Source organism: Triturus cristatus, chromosome 9 (genome assembly GCF_964204655.1).
Source record: "Triturus cristatus chromosome 9, aTriCri1.1, whole genome shotgun sequence".
NCBI classification, from domain to species: domain Eukaryota; kingdom Metazoa; phylum Chordata; class Amphibia; order Caudata; family Salamandridae; genus Triturus; species Triturus cristatus.
This window is the reverse complement of record NC_140592.1, coordinates 1042307683-1042323626: the sequence shown is the minus strand read 5'-3', so window position 1 is coordinate 1042323626 and position 15944 is coordinate 1042307683.

Genomic DNA, 15944 nt, shown 5'->3' with positions numbered 1-15944 from the left:
AGAGTGTTTAAGCTGCCCGTCTGAGGCCGTGAGTTCTGTAATAAGGTGTGGTGTTGGGTCTTGTTTGACTAGCCATGCCAGGAGTGATCCCGCTCTATTCCCCTCCCGGTGCGTCTTTGGCGCGTATGCCCGAAAATTGTATTTGCGTAGGTCTCACAACGTTTCTACATGAGAGGATTTTGCTGCCGACAATTGCGCTGGTGTGGCGTTCCCCTGATCTACACTCTTCGATATTTCCTCTAGCTTGGTCTCCGCCTTTTGCAGGGCCCTGTCCAGCACTCTCCTGACCCCCACCACTTGTTGGATGCAGTGCCCCCTGGCGCCCACCTTAAATGCGTCCCACTCTATAGATCTCATGGTGGCCGTGTTGTCATTCTGATGGAAGTGTTCCTGCATGTATTCCTCATGGGCTTGGCAGAATACCGGGTCTGTGAGGCACTCTCGGGGCATCCTCCATGTTGGGATTGTGGGGTGGGGCTGTCGCCATCTGAGGACCACAGTGTGTGCATCATGATCCGACACTATTCTGCCTAGGTAGTCGGAGTCTTGTACTTTGGGTAAAAGCGACGCTGAGCACAGGAACCTGTCTAGTCTGACCCGCAAATCGTGCGGAATTGAATGAAAGGAATAAAGCTTTGTGGTGGGGTGGCGAGTCCTCCAGATATCTGCCAACCCCCATCTATCTGCCCAGCTACGGAGGCATGCAGCTTGTTTGTATGACGGTGAGTGCATCTGCGGGGGGCGTGATCTGTCTAGGTGTGGGTCTAGGGTGCAGTTATAATCCCCTCCCAGTAGCCATGGGACTGACGTGTAGTGTTCCAGCGTGTTTGTGAGTCTGCTCCAGTATCGCTCCTGTTCCGTGTTGGGGGCGTATATGCTTCCTATCAGTAGTTGCTGGCCCTCCAGTAGCCCCATTAGCATTGCGAAACGGCCTTCTTTGTCAATGAGTCTGATTTGCTCTTTGAATGGTACCCTCGGTCTGATCCACACTAGCGCGCCCCTAGCAAATGCGGAGTACGTCGTGGCACATATTATGCCTCGCCATTTTTTCTGCAACCTGTCCACCTCCCCCGCTGTCAGGTGCGTCTCTTGCAAGATTGCAACTTGGGCCTGCTGTCGCTTAATATAGGCATAAATAGAGTACCTCTTGCGGGCCGTATGCATTCCCCTGACATTTAATGTAAGGAATTTTATGTCTGTGCTAGTAATTCTGTGGGACATGGTGTGAGAAGTCGGGTGTATGTCTCCCTGCTGTATTGTAGACCCCACGTCCGCTGCGCCCACCCCGTCACCCGCCACCTACCGTCCATCTGTGCACTGTACCGTCTATGAATGTTGCCTTGCCCGTTCAGGAATATGCGGGGGATTAACACATAGGGGAGGGGGGTAAACTGCAACATAGGGGAACAGTCCCAATACTGGGGGCGTATCGCACGAGGCGGTGCGCCCAAACTGGTTTTCATACTGAAACTGTAGTTCGTAACTGAGGGGGTGGTGACTTCGGTGGTTCTCAGCTCTCGCTCTGGCGGCTGCCCGTATATTGTTGATGTCTATAAAGGTCCTGCCCGTGTCGTGGCTGCTGTCAGTACTCTGAAACCGGTGGGAATGTTGTTTTCCTGCTGCTATGGCTGCGTCTCGTCTAGATGGACGCAATCTCGCTTTGTCGGGCTCATATTCTGCTCTGCTCGTGCTTGTGCATAGGGCAGGCCGCATCAGCTCCCTCGGTTATCTGGTCTGTTGACGACGTGTCATATGAGTGTGTCTGCAGTCTGGGGGGTCACCACGGGGGGTGTCATCGAACCCTCCTGAGACCGGGGCGTAGCACTCCTCTCGTCATCTCAGCTGAATAGGTGTGGACCTCTCTCTGTGTCCGATCCTCTTTCTTGGGGACTCAGTGTGGCCACCGCCTGCAGAGCTTTCCGACGCTCCGCGATGATCTGCGCTAGGTCCGGTGAGCTGGCAGTGGTAGTGCCGGTTCGCACACTGAGTTGCGTGAAGGAGACCCTCCGAGATCGGCGCCCCGTGCGTCCTGATGGCTTATTCGTTTGCTGGCTGGAGCTGTCTCTGGGGCGCCGTGCGTGCTGTTCCACCCATGTTTCCGCTTCCCTCGGGTCCGTGAAAAAGTGTGTCTCACCTTCGTAGATGATTTTGAGGCGGGCCGGAAAGAGGAGAGCGTATTGCATGTTCTTCATACGCATGGCGCGTTTCACTGCCAGGAAGGTGGCCCGTTGCTGTTGGACCGCACGGGAGTAGTCCGGGAACAGCATAATCTGTTTGTCCTCTATCTGCAGTCGCCCCTGTTGCCTGGCTGCTCGTAGGATAGTGTCTCTATCTTGATAATGGAGGAGCTTTAGCAAGAAAGGGCGAGGAGGCATGCCAGGCTGAGGTCTGCGTGCTGGTACCCTGTGGGCCCTCTCCACCGAGAAGAAAGCGGTGAGAGCTTGTGCTGGCGTGAATGTCGCTATCCAGTCGGTAATGTATTTAATCGGGTTAGACCCTTCTATTCCTTCCGGCAAATTCATGATGCGGATGTTGCTCCGTCTAGGGCGTCCTTCTAAGTCGTCCGTCTTGGTTTCCAGCGCCTTTATCCGCGATTGAAGGTCTTGCAGTGTGTTGTGATGCTGTTGTACCTGCGGTTCCAACGTCTGGATAGTTTGTGCGCTGTGTGCGACTTTGTCCGCCAGTTTTCTGTGGTCGTCGCGAAGGAGGCCAAGGTCTGACGCCAGTTCGCCGAACTTCCCCTCCAGTGCCACTCTAGATTGTTCAATGGCCACTAGGACCTGGTCTAGTTTCCTAGACGTGTGGTCTTCATGGATGGGCACGGTTCCGAGTTCCGAGTTGGGGTCCCACAGATGTCGATGGGTTCGTCTTCTGCTGGTGCGGGGCGTGCGGTGCCCCTGCCGCTCGCTGGCGACCCATGGTGGGGGGGGGGCACCCTCCCCGCTCCGATAGTTGGTCCCGTTTAATGGCTCCCTCCGCCTCCGAGTTGGTTGATGTGTCTCTGCCTCACCCCGTGGGCTCCTCCGTGGGATGTCCGCCCGCTGGTCGGGCCCCGCTTCCTTGGGGGTGAGCGCGCCACCAGCGCCCCCCAGACCACTGTCCCGTTGGCGCCCCAGCCGCAAAGGGCGATCCCAGGTTCCAACGGGAGCATTCGCAGCAGTCTGGGTCCGCTTCCGCCGATTACTTCAGGGGCAATCCTGTCCCCCGTGTGGGGGTGAGCCTCCCGCAATCGCTGGCACCAGGGAGATGGGGTCGGCCCCGCTCCGCGAAGCGAGCGGCTTTCCGGGGGTGTGCAGGGCAGCTCCGGGGTCCCCCGTGCCGGGCGAGTCCCTCGTGGCCTGTCTGCGTTTGCACAGTCGTTGGTGTGGGCCCCACGCTTCCTGCGTCCGCCTGAGCCCGATTGCCCTTAAATCATGGTTGGGTGTGGGTGTTCGGGTCCCAACTGCTTCGTGCCCCACGTTTCCCTACTGTTCCTGCCGCCGTTCAGAGCATGCGGCCATGCGCGGTTCGGGGCTCATCTCGCTCCCCCGCCCGGGACCCGGGCTGGAGTCCCGCCCGTGCCCCACAAGGTTTCCGTTGGTGTCCGCTTCGATTGCTGTCAGGGGCCCAGACCCGGTCCACCCCCGAGGGCTGCGAGCCTCCCGCCTGACCGCCACTGAGTGGCCCACGTCCTTTCTCCTCTCGGACACCAGTCACCTCGAGGGTCCCCTGCCGCCTCCACACCTCGGCCGCCCGGGTGGGGCTCACCTGTTGTCTTTGTTGCTCTGCCAAGCTGCTCGCGCCCCCGTGCGGGACCGGTTGAGTACCCTGCGTCTCCGCTCACCTGTGAGAGGGGGGGGTCGCCGATCTCCTGCACCCCCGCGTGCCACGACTCTCGGTCCGTCCGGACCACGTTCAAGGCTCCGTTGCTGCTCCCACGTTTATGGGACTCCGGTGTTGGCGGTTGCGATCTCCGGTGGGGTCGACTGCCCTCTGGAGCCTCAGCAGTCTCCCCGTCTCTCCGCCGCTCTCCCGAAGCAAGTCACCCGACCGCCATCTTGTCCTCTGTAGGCGGGCGAGTTCCCGCGCGGAGTCCCCGGCGCTCCCACGCCTTCGAACTCGGGGATTTCGAGCTGGTCAGAGATGCCCCCTCTGAGTCTGTGCTCGGCACAGCTATTCCCAGGGTCGGTGAGAGCCCGGAGCAGGTAGCACTGACTCGTGCACGGGCTGCCGAGCGGGAGCCTCAGAAAGAGGAGTCCGCCATCTTGGCTGGCTCGGCCACGCCCCCCGACTGATTTCTTCTCACATGCCTTGATCCTTCAGAGGATAACACTCTCCCAATCATCCTATGCCTCTGATGCCCCCTGTACCTAACCTTTTTTATATTTCACCTTCTTCGGTTCCCTCAGATCTATGCATTTACTTGTGCAGGATTGGTGTACCTAACCATTTCTTCTTCAGGACACTGTAATGAGTTTTGCCTCCAATCTTCACAGACACCAGTCAATGCCAGATCTTCTGATTGTTTGTCAGAGCTGTTCGCACCACAAAGACCTATAAGCCATGACAGTTATTTGTTGCTGGTATTGACGTTTGCAACTTATATTCACATGGATAGAAGTGGCTCATCTCAACGGTAGCACCTCAAAAATGTGGCAGAACATCAAATCTCTTCCTCTCCCTCCAGAGAAATCTACACCACACTATTCAAAGACCTGCATCAGGCAGGGTATGATATTGATCCATCTGAAGGGGTAAGCATACTCAAAGTAATCCTGTCTTTCTCTGCTTTGCAACATGCTTAAACGCAGCAACAAATTTACTGTAAGTGGTTCAGCGCACCTCTCCAGATCCATTGCCTTGCAACTTTTCACATTGAACTTTTTAGCTTGTTAGTCCAAAGTGTCTACATCTCTTCATTTCAGTCAGTGCATAAGTGCAGTTGTAACATCGGCAAAGGGGGGACTAGCAGTCCCGAAGTTTGAGGCATTATTTGGCAGGGCAACTACAGAGACTCACACAATGGATCTCAGGAAGAATGACACCGGATAGGAGGGTACACCCCTGAGAGAGATGTGTTAATCTGCACTCTACTGAGAACTGCAAAGGCACAGCACATACACACCGAACATAAGGTGATACAACGGTGCTGGAATAGATGCCTCCAGAGGACTCAGACTAGATACCCATACTCTCCGGAATTGCTGCTGATAATGCTTAGGACACTGCCCCACGGGGGACCATGGAAGGGCCTGGAGGAGTGGGAACAGGCAGGGGCCACGAAAATAGGGGAACTCTACAGGGACGGGGAATTGAATCCCTTTGAAGAATTTAGCATGGACTGGGACATTCCGCAGGGCCAGTTCCTGCTTCACAGGGCAATTACGGGAGCCATGAGACGACACTGGGGAATGGGCACTCTTGAACCAACACGACATGCCACGTGTGAATACATAGGAGTAGCTGGGGGCAACATAAAGGCAGTTACATGCTTGTATAGGGCAATAGGTAGGGACTCTGCTAAACCCCTGGACAAGCTAAGAACATTTGGACAGAGGATCTAAGAAGACCCATAGAGGATAAGGGTTGGGAGAATACACTGCAGAGGACACCTAAGGTATCCAGAAATGCACGGATATTCTACACAGGGCATATATCACTCCGAATCGAATTAATCACATCTTCCATAGAGATGATGCTGAGAGCCCGAGATGCAGGGAGGTGGGAGCGAGCTTTATCCACATGATGTGGAATTGCGAGGCCCTGACTTACTACTGGCAGGAGGTGACGACAGAGACGGCCTGAATCACTGGCCGAGTAGTGCCATGTGCGCTGGCGCACTGCATACTTGGCCTGTTCCCTCATACAGCTAAGACGAAGACCACTGATAAATTCCAGGACTTGGCCTTCATTCTAGCCAAATGTGAAATCACCAGTAGGTGGAAGATACTTAACGGCCCTAGCATAGTCAGATGGAAACAGGAACTGAAGAAATGGGTGGGCTGTGAGGGCAGAATTTTGCTCAGGAACGCAAGACTGGGCCTGGGTAAGATTGAGAGAGCTAGGGCATGGGAGGCTCTGGTGGAAGAGATGAGAGGTAGGACTCAGGGATCCGTGTCCACCACCCCTATATTGCCTTCACGACAGGGGAGCCCCATGAGACGTGACCAAGATGGAGCATTAGAACAAGCACCCGGGGAAGCAAACCTGTAGGGCACCAGGAAACGTAGGTTGGTACAGGGCTGTGGAGGGATCTCCGAAGGATGCGTAACCACACATTAAACAACAGGAGGTGTGACAGCTTAGCTAAATTAGGACAGCAAGATGATCTGCAGTGGGGGAGAGGGAGGGAGGGAGGGAGGGAGGGAGGGAGGAGTTTGGGGAAGTTGGGGGGGGAGAAATTGGACTGGATATATGAACCTGCTGTAGAGCGACAGAATGGAACAGGTAACCAGATATATGTACCAGGTAAGAAATGTATGTAGTACCTTGTTTCAATATAAGGTATAATGTAAGAGATGTTAATAACCCTATTGATGCTAACCAAAGTAAATAAAATATGTTTTAAAAAGAAATAAGTGCAGTTGTAAGCTTGCTGTGACATGTTTAGAGCACCCATCCAAACCTCACACAGGACACCAAAACTTTCCCACCCAGGCCATTCTATAAACCACTTTTGTATCAAATTATAACCAACAAGGTAACCTCTTATTCATTCAATCCAAGGTGGTTTGTGGTCTTGTCAGGGGTATGAGACCGTATATAAATGTGATAATGCAATATAATGAAACCGTGTTTCTGACACAAATCTGGTTTAATCTGATTCCACCAATCTCAGTGAAAATGTTAACAGTATACAAGCTTAGTGGTTTCTCAGCTTAATTCTGTAGTCTTAAAACTCCAGTTAACATTCTACAGAGTGTTAACTTAGTTCCAACTTTATAACATCCCAACCCACATGCTCATGCATAGCCAATGCATTCCTCCCTATAACCAGAGAAGTAAAATGATACACAACACATTCTCCCCCAAAACATAATACAAAACACATTAGATAAAGATGCACATAAATAACTATAAATACAACCTAAGCTCTGTACTGGTTACATCAAAATACAGATTCAAAACGTAAATGTTCCCTCCCAGGAAAAATGGCTAAGGAGCAAATTACGTATTGGAATTCACAAGTACAACATAGTCATTAAACCGTTTAGATTTCACGGTCACCCTACCAGACCTGGTAGAGACGGGTGTATTTCCACAAACTGTAGAACTGCTTGCATTTTGTCCCATAGGTGTTCTTGTGTCATTACCACCCTGGACCTCTCCACCTCCCAGGAACCCTTCACTCCGAGCACCAGGCAAATCATTAATCCACTGGTACATTTCACCATCTCTAGCTGTGTTATGAACAAGCTTAGAGGGAGACTCACAAACTGAACCTTTGAACACTGCTAACCTTTTGGCATGCCAAACCTTCCAATGACTCACAAGCCTGAGTTACACAGACAGGATTTTGACTACCTTTAAAGCTTCTGAATACCTAGTCTCCCCATTGCACATAAATTTTCCTTTTTTCACCTTCACCAAATCACCAACTTCGAGGTTCACCTCCTTAGCTCCATGAAGGTTGTCATATCTTTGCTTGGATTTTTTTCTATCCTGATTCTATGCGTGCCCTAACTCTATTAGCAAACCAGCTGACTCTCCTGGTGTTTCCTAACCACCCCTATGTTGTCCTTAGTACATGGAAACCTTCCTCTCATCAACTCAAAACAGCTGTTATCAGTAACTTTACAACAAATTACTCTATCAGCACTCATGGTTTTCCTTCATTCATCCTCCCAATCCAATCCAAACCAATTCCTCAGGCCAGTTCATTTATGCCCTTTATCACCTTATTGAAGCGCTCAACATTTCCATTTCCTTCAGAATGATAAAGGGGCGTAGTTCTATGCGTAATTCCTGTTTTCATCATAAAGGTTTTGAACACCTCCGAAATAAACTGCCCCCTATTGTCACTAACAACGACCTTGGGTAAGTCCTCGTGTCCAAATGCTTCCTCTGTGAAATTCACCACCTCCCAGGAATCCACTTAATTCACTGCCCTGAACTCCGGCCACATGGAAAAGTGATCTGCCATTACCGAAATACGTTTTGGCAACTCGTTACCATCCCGTACAGGACCGAACACATCAACTCCAATTCTTTCCCACGGCATGTGTGACACCTCCAAAGGTTGTGAAGGTGGTTTAAAGGTCACGATCTCCTTGTCTGAATATGTACATTTAAAACAATCCCTCACCAATTTCTTAATTTCCTTATCAACGCTGGGCTACCAATAGGATTGCTTGACCCTGCCAGGGCCTGCTTTAGGACAGTGCGACAGGTGCGGCTGCACAGGGCGTTGACCAGTGGAGGGGGCGCTAACATCAGGGGAGGGGAGCTATTTGTATTAATAACTTATGATTGGAGAGATGATGGGCTCTTTTTCCTGGTGGTAGTGAGAGAATCTGAGCAGGCGGTCATGGGGCGTGGGGGCGCCAAAAAGGGTTGCCGCACCGGGTGCCATCAGAGCTAAAGCCGTCCCTGGACCCTGCTCTTAGTCTTTACAATGCCAAAGTGACCCTCGTGGCATAAATGAATAACTCTCTCTCAAACAACTGGGAGGAACAAGTCTCCCACCTTTCAGAAGAAATCCTTCCTTAACAGACAACTCATCCTTAACTTCTCAAAATGGTACCCACTCCCGTTCCAAAAATCCTTTACTTGGCCCCCCTCCTCAGTGTACTTCAGGACTGACACCAAAACCACAGCCTGAGAAAGAGAATGGGACCACACTTCAGGTTCAATGCTTTGCAATTCCTCAGTAAATAGCATGGCGGCCAGACAATTGTCCCACTCACTCTTGGAATCTTCTCATGTAGGAAGAGGTAACCTGCTCAAAAAAATCAGCTATCTTGTTTTGGGCTCCAGGCACATACCGCACCTCATACACATAATCTAACAGTTGCATAGACAACCTAGTTATCCTAGGGGATACATTGCTAAGCTTTGAGCTGTGCGAATATAATTGTCACCTCTGCATTAGGGTCTGATATTTTCTGCCCATTGGCCTCGATAGGGCACAAGCTGCACGCCATTCTCCATTATTGTGGTTGTCTAACTTGTAAAAGACAGTTTGAACTGTTATCTGTAGTACCTCCAATAAATTCAACGCACAACATGGAATTCCAAAAAAATCCACCGCACAACATGGAAGTGTAGATTAAGTAGGGTACTTTATTCATAAGGAAGATCCCATCCATCTGCCTAACAGCTTTCTCTGGGCAACTGTCACCTTCTAACTTTCCATCACCTGATCTGACATAGGCAATTACATACATAGTGTTCTATGCTTAGCTGGCAGATAACATGCTAAGCGTTCTAACACTGAGACAGCTACCCAGCTATCACACTTCTCCCTTCCATAATATAACAGATTAAATATTTACAAGTTTGCACATGGGGCCCAAATTATCACGAGGATTGAACACTTTTGCAACACCATCAAATATCATCAAGCACAAATGTACTTGGTTCTAACAAATCTCACACATTTAGACAGACTCTAAACATAGTCTTTCAAATAAGCAGGTTTTCTTACAACTCTATGAGATCTTTCTATAACAGTATGTTTACAACCGTTTTCTACCATACCGCCCACCTCCTCATTCTCAGAAGGATTCCACTTTCCCTTGTACAACACAACTCTGTAAAGGTTCCATATTCGATGATCCTTGGTTTTGACTGTGTTGTCAAATGTTTTAATAACCAGTATTCTCCATGAGAATGACCACCCCTTTTGGGACGTTTAATCACGACCAAGCTATCTATCCCAATTTCAGATTTCCTAACAGCTTTTCTTACATCAAAATATATTTTTCTGATTACAGTTTTCTCCGCTTCCCTCTCATGCTATTCTATTCTATGAGCATTTATAAAGCGCATAGCTACATGTAGGCATCCCAGCGCTGATAGTCTGGCACAGAGAAAAGAAGACTTGACATAGAGCCCTACTGGAATAGCCATGTTTTCAGCTTTTTTCAAAATGCAAGTTTGTTCTCTTCTGCTCAGAGAGCAAGGCGAAGGTTGTTCCGCAACCTGGCCATGTTGTAGGAAAACGTCGGCCCTCCATATTTGACTTTTTTTGATTCAAGAGTTCTTGGCCAAGTAGGCATTTAGCAAACACAGAGCTCTCCCAGGGACATAAGGAAAAATCAGTGACCGAGAGATCAAAGGTCTTCTGCATTGGAACGAGAACCAGTAGCCAATGCAAGTGGCGTAGTGATTGTCGGGCAGATTGATGTCTAAGAATGATATGAAGTAACTGAGCAGCGGCGTTCTGCACCACCTGCAGCTTCTTTATGGTGGATTTCAGTGCACCTAAGTAAAGCGAGTTGCCATTATCCAAGTGTGAGAGGATAAGGGCCTGGACAACCAATCTTTTTGAAGTCTCCGGGATGAGACGAAGAATCTTCTGCAGCATGCATAACATGCAGTAGCATTTAGCCGCAAGTTTAAGAATTTGGCAGTCAGAGCTAAGCGACAGCCACATTCTGAGCCACATTCTAAGCCACATTCTGAGGCTTTTTATCTACGGTTCTGGGGTCAGAGGAGGGCCCAAACTGCTTGGCCAACCCAGGGCCATCAAAGACATCGGATTGTTACCCAGAAACATAACCTCTGTTTTGTCTCTGTTTAGTTTGAGGCATGACCACTTCATCTAGTCAGCAACACTTTCTAGACAGGGGCCTAATGATGAGCAGACTTCAAGGAAGTCTGGGTGTAAGCCCTGTAGGGAATGTGGGGGTCACATGTCCATCACTGACCCCTATGAAGATTGTTTATGGTGCTTGTCGTTGGATCACGACGTGGAGGACTGTTTCTGTTGCAGGAAAACGAATCCAAATGCGCTTAAAGATCGAGAAGCCAAGTTGCTTTTGGCAAAGGCGAAGAAAGAAGGAACAGGGCGTAAGAGAGATAAGTCGAAGTTGAAGTCGTCGACTTCACATACATCGAAGTCGAGAAAACATAAGAAAAAAAGAAGACATGGATCTCGGCGCCGTTCGACGAAGGGTAAGGCTTCGAGGTCGCCTTCGCCTGTTTCTTAACGTGGCCGTAAAGACTTTGTATCTCCTTCGTCCTCGCCTTCAGCTCGTGCGACTCCGAAGAGGTCTCCTTCACCTAGAGGCTCTCCGGCGCAGTCTCCGGCGCCGAGGGATTCACCGGCTTCAGACGCCGAGCCGGCTCAGGATGATCCATCTTCTCCTGTTCCTGAGAATGAACCAGTGGATTCGGCAGTGGATCCAATTGTTTTGACGTTGGATACTCCCCGTTTGGATACTGGCTCGAATCCATATCCACAGTTTCCGACTCCAGGTTCGGATCCGTCGCATTTTTTTAATGCAATGTACGGAGTGTTTGCAAGGGCGGCTTTCCCATCCGGAGCACCTTCTGGTCCCGTGGGTCTGCTGGCTTTCAACTTGGGCGTGCCCCAGCACTATGCCCAGGCACCCTTCGTGCCTTTCATGCCGATGGCACCGTCATGGCAATTTCCGGCGCTGAGAGTCTCAACGCCGTTGATGTAACCCCGGTGCCATCTGGTGAGCCTTCCTCTCGGCCTCGTACGGATCTCATGCCTCCTTCGGAACCTCCTTCGACGCCGGCTCCGGAGCAGTCGGCGCCGCGTATGACGCCGTGTCCGCGGATTCGTTCAAGGAGAGAGGCACAGAGGCTGTTGGAAGAGGAGCAGTATTGCAGAGAGGAAGTAGAGGAGGGCGAATTGGAAGAGTCTTGATGAATTCGAGGGAATTCAGAAGGCGAGTGGATTGGATACCTCTCCTGAGTGGGAACTCTCTTCAACAAGAGCTTCTCTTCCTCAAGAGGTAGCTCCCTACCATATGATTATAAGGAAAGCTGCAGGGCTTTTGGATTTACAGTTACCTACTGCTGAATATAAGCCAAATTTGCTGACAGAGGTTTTGCATTCGCCTTCTTCTACAGTTGAGCCTCTGTTACCCTTTAATGAAGCCTTGTTGGAGCCTATCCTCGAGGTTTGGCGTAAACCACTCTCTTCGGCTGCTGTTTCTAAGGCTGTGGCTAGAAGATATAGGACTGCACCAGGGATCCACTATTTCTCTCTTCTCATCCGTCTCCAGAAAGTTTGGTGGTGCAGGCATCCTGTTCCAAACAATCTTCAGGTGCTTTTCCTCAGGCTCAAGCTGACAGGGACTCTTAAGAAAATGAAGCAGTCAGCTAAAAAGGTCTTGTCTTCGTCTAGCATGGCACTGAAATCAACCACTGCTACTTGTCTGTTGGGCCGTTATATACATGCCTTGATGGACTCGGCAAAACAGTTGGCCCCCAAGTTACCTGATGAGGAGAGGGTAAACTTTATGGAGGTTCTTTTGGATGCTCAGGCTGCAGCTAGACAGGTTATTCAATCAGGCCTGGATACGGCTGACTCAGTGGCCAGGGTTATGGGCTCCTCCATAGCTACAAGAAGGCATGCTTGGCTTCGATCCTCTGGATTTTCCCCTGATGTCCAGGCCACTTTTTTTGATTTGCCCTTTGACGGATCTAAACTCTTTGGGGAAAAGGCAGATTCGGCTTTGCAAAGGTTTAAGAATAGCAGAGCCACGGCAAAATCCTTGGGACTGCAAACCCAGTCAAGAGGTTTTGGCTACAAAAAAAAACGTGGCTTTCGAAGGTCTTCATTTCGCAGCTTCCGTCAACCTCAGCAGCAGCAGCAGAATCCACTCTATAAGTCTTATAGAGGAAGAACCAAAGGTCGCCAACGTGGTGCTGCCCGCAATCTCTCCTCCTCCTCCTTCTGCCTTCCCCGCTCCCTCTGGTACCGCAGGAAAGCAGCCCTAGATCCCCCATCCTGGATCATGTGGGTCCTGTAGGGGGTCGGCTGTCTCAATTTCTACAGGGTTGGAAATCGGTCACGTCAGACCTTTTGGTTTTAAACCTTGTAGAGAATGGGTATGCCCTTCCCTTTCGGGAATTTCCTCCTCCTTACCCTCCTTGCCAAGGGCTTTGTTCAGAGGACCATTTGCTTCTTCTACAGAAGGAGGTCCTTGCATTACTACAAAAATGTGCGACAGAGGTGGTTCCAGAGCAGGAAAGGGGTCAGGGAGTCTACTCCCGGTATTTCCTGATCCCCAAAAAGGACGGCAGGTTACGTCCGATTCTGGACCTCAGTGTCTTGAATTTTTACCTGAAGCAGGAGAAATTCAAGATGCTGACCCTTGCTCAGGTTCTTCTGGTGCTGCAGCAAGAGGACTGGATGGTGGCGATCGACTTACAGGATGCGTATTTTCACATCTCCATTCTGAAGTCGCACAGGAAGTATCTCCGTTTTACGGTTGAGTCGCAGCACTACCAGTTTGCAGTCCTCCCGTTTGGTCTTACTACTGCACCTCGAGTCTTCACAAAGGTGATGGCAGTGGTGGCAGCTCATCTCAGAAGGTCGGGGATTCCTGTTTTCCTCTATCTGGACGACTGGCTGCTCAAAGTGGAGTCGCCAGAGATGGTGCTTCATCATCTGTGAGTAACATCTCAACTGATGTTCAACTTGGGTTTTTCAATCAATGTGCCCAAATCTCACCTGGTGCCCTCTCAGCACAACCTGTTTATAGGGGCGGTACTGGACACTACTGTGTGTCGAGCATTTCCTCCTCCACAAAGAATTCTCAGCATTCAGGAGATAATTCCTTTGTTTCAAGATGGAGCGATTGTTCCAGTCCTGAAGGTTCTACGCCTGCTCGGTCTGTTTGCTTCCTGCGTACTGTTGGTCAACCATGCACGCTGGCACATGAGGGCACTCCAGTGGTGCCTCCGCAGACAGTGGTTTCAACACAATGGAGATCTCAGGGAGTCAGTCAGAATCTCCAGAGATGCTGCAGCGGAGCTGACTTGGTGGAGTGTGCAGGGCAACCTGTCTCAAGGAAAGCCCTTTCAACCTCATCCGCCGGTGGCCACAGTGATCACGGATGCCTCCGCTCTAGGGTGGGGTGCTTATCTGGAGGTTCTGTAGGTCAAGGGTCTTTGGTCTCCAAAGGAAAGGTTGCTTCACATCAACCTTCTGGAATTGCGGGCGGTACGTTTGGCTTTTCTTCCCTCCCTTCACGGACAGTTGGTTCAGGTCCTGATGGACTATACTGCTGCGATATGGTACATCAAGAAACAGGGAGGTGTAGGGTCGTATCGTCTCTATCGAGAGGCTCTGCGACTCTGGTCCTGGGCTCAGGATCATCAGATTTTTGTGTTTGCAAATCATCTGGCCGGGGTGCTGAACGTGCATGCGGACAGTCTCAGTCGGCAGTTCTCCGCCGACCACGAGTGGAGGCTTCATTCAGAGGTAGTTCGACACATCTTCCGGACGTGGGGGACTCCTCGGGTGGACCTGTTTGCCACTCTCGAGAACGCGTTTCCTCCCATACCCTTGAGGAGGGTATTGATCGCCCCGGATTAGCCAAGAAGGATGTAGTACACAGATCTTCTTCACCTTTCTTCGCACCCTCCGCTCCGTCTCCCTCTCAGGGCAGACCTCCTCTTGCAGGGGCAGGTTCTACACCCCCACCTCCAGAGCCTGCACCTTCATGCCTGGAGATTGAACAGGGCAACCTGAGTTCCTTCTCTCTCCCGCCGGATGTTGTGGATGTTATCTTATCTTCCAGGCGACACTCCACAAAGTCGATGTATTCCTATAGATGGTCTAAGTTTGTTAAATGGTGTGGAGAGAGATCCATTGATCCTTTAAAGGCCCACTTGTCGAATGTTCTTCAGTTTGTTCTTTCCTTGGCTCAGCAGGGTTGTGCTGTGGCCACGGTTAAGGGCTATTTGTCGGCCTTATCGGCTTTTCTGTGTCTACCTGATCAGCCGTCTTCATTTAAGTCTCCTATCGTTTTGAGGTTTATCAAGGGCCTTACCAATAGGTTTCCGCCTACTCCCTTTGTTATGCCCCAATGGGATCTAAATCTTGTTTTAACTTTTTTGATGGGTTCCCCGTTTGAACCCTTACATAGTTGTCCTTTGAGGCTTTTGTCTTTTAAAACAGTCTTTCTGATAGCCATAACCTCAGCAAGGAGGGTGAGTGAGCTTCAAGCTCTTAGTTTAAAACCCCCGTTTTTGACCATACATGCTGAAAGGATGGTCCTAAGGACCAGGGCTGCTTTTCTGCCTAAGGTAGTTACTCCCTTTCATCTGGGGCAGTCCATAACTCTCCCTGTGTTTTATCCTCCCCCTTCTAAGGAGGAGGAGAGACTTCACCGCCTGGACCCTAAAAGAGCAGTGAGCTTTTATTTGGACAGGACAAAGGACTTATGTAGGGACGATCAGCTCTTTGTGGACTACGTTGGTCGTTCAAAAGGCAAGGCTGTGCACAAGCGCACTCTATCCAGATGGATTATTATGTGCATCAAGATCTGCTACGCCCTTGCTGGTAAGGAACCACCTGAGGGTATTAGAGCTCATTCTACTAAAGCCAAGTCTTCCACCTCTGCTCTGGCCAGAGGTGTTCCTGTACTGGATATTTGTAAGGCAGCAACTTGGGCTTCCCTCCACACTTTCGCAAACCATTATTGCTTAGACTCCGAAATGAAGAGGGAGGGCCACTTTGCGCGCTCTGTCTTGCAGGACTTTTTGGTATAAAAGGGTGGACACCCTCCTCCGGGAGCGGGACTGCTGTGGGAATCTATTCATAAGGTGAAGAATCCACAGGCAGATGTATCCATCAGAAGAAAAAGTTACTTACCTTCGGGAACGCTTTTTCTGGTGGATACAGTATCTGCCTGTGGATTCCTTTCTGACCCACCATCCTCCCCGTCGTCCACCTTTGTAAACCTTAAACGATGTTTTATTTGGCTTGATGTTTTACATTGTATCTTCTTTCTATCTGGTACATTTATAGGAAATGC